The following is an 8,630-nucleotide window of genomic DNA, read 5'->3' as shown; positions in this document are numbered from 1 at the left end:
ACGTTTAAAAAGACAAATTAAAAAATGCCGAACAAAATTTTTCGGGCAAAAGAACAACAAAAAAGGCCAAAAAACTGCCAAATTTTGAAAAAATGCCGAACAGGATTATTTTCATGCCAAACAACATAAAAAATGCCAACCTGACAGCCCTGAGCCCTGTACAGTTTACGTGAAAGTTGATTACATCCCTGTCATGGCATTCTCTGCGCTTGACTGATCACCGACAAATGTTGCAAATAAGGAAGGTCGATTTGAATCAAGCTTGCTTTATTTCGTCTGTTGAGAGAATAACACGGTACAATTATACACAGTATGAATAGAATAGCGCCATAACAATCTAGATACCACAACAGACAAAAAGCAGCAAAAGATTATATCAGTCATCGAGTCAGCAGCTTCCCTGTTCTTAATGTGACAAATGTGATACATATATCGGCAAATTACCTTTTAGTTGTTTTAACTTTTCCAGTTTCCCTTTTGTTACTTTGCCGTTCACTACATGTTTGCGTCAGCAATGAAATTGGAAAGAAATAACAAGTTTCCTGAACTGTTTTTATTTAGAGCAGTGGTTCTCAACGGGGGCGGTTACCACCACCCGGGGCGTTTTGATTTTGCAGAGGGGTGGTATGCTGATTACCTCGGCTTAAGGGGAAGACGTTTTGATCATTAGGGGGCATTCTGGTTTAACCCATCCACCGCTTAGTGGAACGATTTTGTCAAAAAGCCCGTATCTTCATCGTAGCATTTCCTACCTCATAGGGCCGGATTAAGGCGGGGGCTGATGGGGCTGCAGCCCCAGGCCCACCAAAAAAATAGGCCCACCGATAACAACTTACTAAGAGCAACTGACATGCTTATTATCAGGATCGAAAGAGTAAAGGAAGAAAATCGTAGAACGAATGCTAACTGTATAAACCAGTGGTTCTTTACCAGGGGGCACGATTCCCCAGGGGGGCGTCAGCTAATTTCTAAGGGTGCGTGAATCACAATCGAATAACAATCACTGTCACAATCAATGTGCAAGGCGTCGCGTCGGGCTGCTTTGCGTCTTGACAGAATGTGCTGTTTTTATTATAAAATTCTTGAGCGGTATGTTATTATCGGTCAATGACCAGTAGTAACCTCTAATTGTGAAGTCGTTGTTCTGCAACGTAATTCTAAATCATTCTGTATCTGGAACGTTCTGTTGTTTTCACAATTGCCAATATCGTTTGTCATGATGTCACAAGGTTGTTTACGAATGGACCTCTGATTACGAAATCTGTATTATGTAACAGTCCTCTACCCCTACGTGACATTCTTTAGATTTCTTTAAACTTGCTTGTTTATGCCGCTCAATGCTACGTGACCGACGATGAGTTCGTGCGATGCAACACTACGTCACCTTCTCGAAGTTACTGGACTGAACAACCAACTATATAAATAGTGGTGTAGTTTGTGTAATGTTTTATTATTATGGTGATTATTATGAGTTGATTATGAGAGGTGTGCTATGAGTTGTGGATTGGTAGTTGATGCAGAAATTAGAGTTATTTGAGAAGCCGTTCGTTAAAGTTCTTCAAGAAGTCAGATTATCATTTCACTAGTAGAATTATTCGACATTTAATTGACTGCTTTTCGGTTTGACCCATTAAACTACGTCATTGAACCTTTCCAAGTCTTTTTCCTGGTAAGAGATAGAAAGAAATCGTGACAATCACAGACTAAAGAAACAACCAAAGGGTTTATCTTGTGAATGGAAAAGCTTGAAACCGTTATTTTAATTGAGTTATGGTCTCGTGCATAATGGAACGGTTTCATAAAACTAGTCGGGCGCTGCAGGATAGCAAAACTACTTTGAATAAGGCAATAAATTTGCTTCAGGGTCTACATGACTTTGTTCAACATTAAGATCCCAATTTCAAGAATTCGAAGAAAAGGGTAGAGTAGGCTATTAAGTGGCTGCTGTCATCATTATATTGAAGAAATTTCAAAAAAGAAAAGAAGAAAAGTATGCTTGGATAGCGAAGGTGGATCTGAAGACACATCACTTGATCTATCGAGCAGATTCAAAGTAGACTCATATTTGCCAATCATTGACCAAATTATTTTGTGTATGAAATCCCGAATTGCAGCATACGATCGTCTTCGAATAAGATTTTCGTTTTTTTCGCAGAATTAAACATGTCTAACTGTAAAATTGAAGAGAGTGCTAAAACATTGCTTCACTATTATCCAAATGATCTAGAATCTAGCTTCTAGAAGAAACACTGCCTGAAGAGATAATTCATTTTTCTGCACTGGTGAAGCACCATTTTAACAGCGAATGCAGCAAAGAAACTCAAATGTTCATCAATGAAAATAAGTTTATGCATGCAGTTCCTAACGTATCTGTTGTAGGCTACTAAGAATGTATCTTTGTCTGATGATTTCTAATTGTTCAGGCGAGCGCCCATTTTCAGTGCTTAAAACAGTAAAGAATCAACTGCGTTCATCCATGGGCCAGAAAGGTTGCATTCCTTAGCTCTACTCTGCATTAAAAAATAAATTTTGGAAAAAATAGACACCGATGATATTATTAACAGCTTTGCTTTGTCTAAATCCAAAAACATGTCATTTGAATGTGAAGTAAATACTTTATTTCGGGTGTAATTTTTGTTATTTCATTTTAATTGTGATTGGTACAATGAGGGGAATGAAATATAGGCCTCATATTACCATATAGCCCCAGGTCCATCAAAAGCTTAATCCGGCCCTGCTCATAGCCTACCTGGTGGAAAAGGGATTCAGCAGTGTTGTTCTGCTACATACCAAACAGGGAAACCCACTTGACATATCCACAAGAGGTGATCTTCGAATGTTTCTCACTGGTGTAGAGGACGCGTTTCTCACAGTAGCGGACCAGGGATATCTAGAGAAGGGGATATGAAGGCTCGCAGCGATTGCCTTATTCTCGTGACACTACCAGGGCGGTAGTTTGTGGTGCTTTAAACATGTGGTTCTTTTTAAAATCGTAGAAAGTTTTGTAGTGCAGCTGGTACAGTGAGCTACAGGAGACAGTTAGCAAATGTTACGTAGAGCATATTTAAAGAATACTTGCTTACAAAGGCAGTTGAAAAGTTACCAGTAAGCTGGTTTTTTGAACAAAGCTTTTGCAGTATGCTAGATGTAAAGCAAGTATACAAGTAGTTGAATTAACAAGCAACCATGAGCATGCTGTGAATATCCAGGCCTGATGCTAATAGCGCAATGCAAGTTATCATAACAAAATTTATTAAACTACTATCGGTGCCAATTGTCATTTTATAATAAACACAGATTATTTACGATAAACAAAAGCCCTTCTATTGTCAGACGTAATAAAAGCCTTCGTATCCCCTTCTTTAGATATCCCTGTAGCGGACGCGGTAGTTAGCACGCGCGCTCATTTGCAGCCGTCCGTGCTGACGGCGACATTCCTGGGCAGAACCGAGATCAGAACTGGCGAGGAATGACCAGTACACGATAGTAGGTATGTACCGACTGCTGTCTTATATTCGTCACCAGCCATTATTCTGCAGTGAAGTTCTCATAATTCAACAGTTTCAAGTTTTAATATTATTAGCATTGCGTCTGGCAGCACTCGCTAAGGGTGACTGATTTCGTCGATAAAACAGACTGGTGTGGTAATCTTCTCCTTTTCGATCAACACGTTTCTTATGGCAAGACGTGACGCTTTCTGAATCCGCTCTGATCGCCCCAACAACTGACGCAATACAAGATGATTTCTCAAATCTAGTGTTGCTTTCAAGTCCTCCAACCCAGCAACGTCTACCCCTCAACCCAGAAGCCTTCCATATCAAACTCAAAAGCGTTACAATGGTGCCTCCGAGTAAATTTTCAGAACTCACGACCTTAAAGACATCAACGCCACCTGGTAATGTACCACGTTTTTGCAAATTTTTCTTAACTTTTTGTTCTGGTTGCTTATAGACACCATTGCATGCAAAATTTTCTTTAATATTTGTAATCATCTAGCAGCTACAGTTTCTCGTGGCGTATCTCCCCATACAACGGTATTCGTCATACTTACATTGCTTCAACGTCTGCAGACGTTCAATCAATGTACGGGTGACGGATCCACCTCTGCGCCCGTACAATCAAGTTTATCGCCTTCATGACGTAGCCTAACCGCTGCAATGTCAACTAACTACGTCATGATGTCTCGTTGCGCTCTGGTGAACTGCCAGCGCAACTATTTCTGTGTTTACATAAGAAAACGCCATCTTGTATGTCAAACGCTATTTACACCTACTGCATTGTTTCATATGCTGCAAACTCACTTGTCAGCCTACCGATTTTATCTCGGTAGCCTATGTAGCCTACATCACAGCCTCGTGTTTGTCGCTTTTTTTTAATGAGTGCTGAGCCTACTCAGTAGCCTACCTATACTACGACTCTCATGGTTTTATGTCTAGTTTCCTACCTATCATTAGCCGGCATTTGCCGCCATTTGCCGCTCACCATGACCACCTCATTCCTTGTAAATTTAACAACTTGTATGCCTGCATGCATCGCCTTTTGCTTAGTGTCTGAACTGCTTATGTGTCACTTTCTTAGCGGTCGCTACTCTGTCTCAATTTCATTTCAGGCGCGCCCACCTACACGGCTGTTGCGAGATGGGATGCGAGACTTCAAGGAACTTCAATACAGCACCACGATGATGTCACGACAAGCTCACTGATGAGACCACTTCAACATGGCACCACAGCACCCCATGTTCTCCACGACCTACACAGTCCCTCATCACATACCTCAACATGAGATGCCTCAACCACGAGATGCCTCCACGGGGATGACCCTCAATACGGCTATCCACAGCCACCGACGCAACTCCAACATGGTAAACCCCATGTCTGCCGCTACTTGCGACACAACCTTCGACATGCAATTGCTGCATTGTCCATCCTTCAAGCCTTCTCTGCGTCAGAAGCACACCACGACGTCTCAAGCCTTCTCCATGTCAGAAGCACACCACGACGTCAACCAAACCAGTGTAGCTACTTGCGCCACTTTCGACATGCAATGGCTGCATGTCACACAGCTTGCAACTATACAAGCTGGCCTCTTTCCTGTCATATTCGTCCCATATCAACGGACTCACAACTCAACAGTTGCTGTCGTGCTCGTCATCCATCAATAGACTACTAACTGAAATGCTTATCACCTGCTGTCGTGCTCATCTTATATCACCGAACTTCCACATCAACTGCTGTCTCGTCCTCCCTCATCAAAATATCGAACTAATAGTATGACTCTAGAACATCTCGTCTCGCATAACCGTGCGCGCGCACCGCTTAGCCTATGTACTCTTTACTTTTCTGGTTTGCTTCCATGAATGTCAAGTCCTATCTCTTCGGAGGCGGTGCATGGACAGCCATGGAGGCTTACCTGTTTGTGTAGCCTACTTAATTCTACCATACTTGTAATTTTGACTATCATTGGAGTTTACCGTTGCGCCCCAGCATTCAACTTCAGTCACTACATTATAACCTAATTATTCGTCATTCACGACGTTTCATCTACGTTTCAACGTCGTTTTGACTGGGGCCAACGCAGGCGCGAATCTAAGAGTTTTTTTCGGGGGGGGGGGGGGGGCCAGAAAATTTGAAAATCAATTAAAAAGAAAGAAAAAGCTAAACAGATATAAACAATGATACTACGACATATACGATATGCTAGAAAATTGACATTAAAACAACCATTTTCATCAATTGTGATGCCGAGGGACTAATATCAGCTGTTTAGAAGCATATCAAACCATTTGATGCGGAAACATACAACTTTTCACAAAATTTCGGGGGGGGCCCGGGCCCCCTGGGCCCCCCCCATAAATCCGCGCCTGGGCCAACGTATACGACTGCTGTCTTATATTCGTCACCAGCCATTATTCTGCAGTGAAGTTCTCATAATTCAACTGTTTCAAGTTTTAATATTATTAGCATTGCGTCTGGCAGCACTCGCTAAGGGTGACTGATTTCGTCGATAAAACAGACTGGTGTGGTAATCTTCTCCTTTTCGACCAACACGTTTCTTATGGCAAGACGTGACGCTTTCTGAATCCGCTCTGATCGCCGCAACAACTGACGCAATACAAGATGATTTCTCAAATCTAGTGTTGCTTTCAAGTCCTCCAACCCAGCAACGTCTACCCCTCAACCCAGAAGCCTTCCATATCAAACTTAGAAGCGTTACAATGGTACTTCTCCAAGTCAGAAGTCTTACAATATCAAACCAGAAGCGTTACAGGTATTCTTCACTGCCTATTTTTGTTAACTATTTGACTGAGTAGCCTAGTAGCCTACTTGACCACAAGATAGACTCCCTTAATTAAGACGTTTATTAACTTGACTGCTGGCTTCAGAAGAACAGAATCCAAACATAGAAAATGAAAACACCGAACTATTGACAATTCCGCTACCGAAATACTAGCATGCTGGCGTACTACAGTCTACATTATAAACTTCATCACAACAAAAAGAACTTCAACATTGGGGAAAAGAAACTTCATTTACGACTGCATCTTCCAGAGAACAGAATTCTGCATATTACATTTTACCATTTACATTATAGAAGCCCCAGAAATCAACCAACCAACTTCATTACAAAAAGGAATAATAATAGCAGTCTGAGAACCTCGAGCCTGAGTCGAATACGAGTTGAATAGCCGAATAATAGGCTAATAATGTTATGATTTTATTTATTGTCGCTCTACAACAGCTAAAGTCTTTTAGCGACAGGGCTCGTTTTTAATTTATATCAGGTTTACGATGTTATCACATTATTACCCGACTCATTCTCACTGCGCTATGTAGGATAGAACACAATCGGTACCGTTTTTAAAGTCTTCGGTTTGACCCGACCTGGAATCGATCTCAGATCTACCAGCACCAGAGCCGAAGGCGAAACCACTCGGCCACTGAGCTGGTTGAATAGTCGAATAAGTCAGGGATCAAAGTTGTCGTTTCTTAAAAAGAACTCTAGCTTTAATTGGAGAGGCGCGTCCACAGGCATTGCCAATTCTACATGCGACCATCTAGCGTAACGGTGAGTTTACGTTTCGATAAAATACAGTGGTACTGCGATTCAGGCACAATGCAAAAGTTGATTACGAAACTGCATTCCGAAAGCACGCGGTATTTATTGATTGGACGGAAGGTTCCAGAATTCGACTTGGCGTCATAGAATTGACGCGCGCTACGTCAGAGGAAATGGCTCTCTAGCGTCACAGAGAATATTCTAGAATACGGCTTGACATCATAGAAGTGACGCGCTCTGCGTCAGAGAAAATTAGCTCTTGGGCGCCACACTGGCTTTACACCGAATGTAAAGAAACTGACACTTTCTCACCAAGCCCAAGGTTCACACTGACTACCAGTATGCCTATATATAGCCTACTGCTTTTATGCTCGCAAATATATATTTGCTTTTCATCAAATATAGTTACTAGTTTCTAAAACCCAGATGGGGGCACCCGCTACTTTTAAAGTAGCGCGCTACCCGCTACCGCTACTTGAACCAAATAGCGCGCGCTACCAATTTACAAAAGTAGCGCGCTACCCGCTACCGATACTCGGACCGAAGTAGCGCGTGCTACCGTTACTTCTTCCGCTACTTTTGTCCAAAATGACACTAGGAAACACTCTTCAAGTCCCTATCGTGACGCAAAAATGACCTTGAAAACGAATGTTATCATTCGTTTACACTGTCATTTTAACGTCGTTATAGAAAACACGTTCTTAGGGAAATTTATTGTTACACATCTTAGGGATTGCCAACACGGCTGGAAATCCGACAATTGGAGTGTAAAAGTGTTGCCAGATACTTTTTATATTTTTAGAAAAAATGTTATTTTGGCATTTTTAAAGAATAGTGGTCGCCCAAAGCTTGTCCGTTTAAAACTAACCTGAAATTTAAAGTTGTACAAGATTGAGTTAAAGTAGTTTGTAGTTGTGTTACTTTGCAATAAGATTGTGCTTAATTTATGTGCAAAACTTAAATAAAACTTGCAGGTTTAAAAAAAATTATACTAACCAGTAAAAGGGATAGTAAAGGAAAAACCTTACTTGGCTATTTTCCACGTTCTTTGTGTTTAACATGCTACCATAAAACGATTTTCAATAAAACTTTTCCCCATTGCGGTCTGACCACCATTGTGCGCGTGCTTTTGTCAGAGTTTTCAAAGCGAGATTGGGCCTGAGCAACAAAGCGTGCGAATGTACAGTCTACGTCACAAAAGACTAGCAATCAACCGATCTCGCAATAATTGTTACTGCGGGCGATTTGACTGTAGGCTATGTATGTATGTACATCAAAACAGCACATTTCAACATTAAAACAGCAGACAGTTTGCTCAAAACATCAGATGTGGTAACGTGACTTTTGTTATTGCTGTCTTTTATTACGTATTCTCGAGCAGTGTTTGCACGTTTTGGTCATTTTGAAAAAAATGAAAATAAATGAAACACTGGACTTTGGGCCTTGCTAGCGCCATTGAAAACATTTTTTTTTCGGTAATTGTTTTTGAAATGTATTCTTGAATGTTCAGTTTATTCATTTTAATGCTTAATTCCGGTTTGAAATTTTCATTTAGTATGCCTTTAAGAACAAAA

At 41.1% G+C, this 8,630-nt stretch overlaps 1 pseudogene; it reads left to right on the top strand.

Moving 5' to 3' along the window:
- The first annotated feature begins 850 nt into the window (after positions 1 to 850).
- LOC145788545 (uncharacterized) lies at positions 851 to 4,702 on the top strand (annotated as a pseudogene).
- Positions 4,703 to 8,630: the final 3,928 nt, after the last annotated feature.

Source organism: Aplidium turbinatum, chromosome 1 (genome assembly GCF_918807975.1).
Source record: "Aplidium turbinatum chromosome 1, kaAplTurb1.1, whole genome shotgun sequence".
NCBI lineage: Eukaryota > Metazoa > Chordata > Ascidiacea > Aplousobranchia > Polyclinidae > Aplidium > Aplidium turbinatum.
The sequence above is the reverse complement of the archived record's forward strand: the minus strand, read 5'-3'. Positions and strand labels throughout refer to the sequence as shown.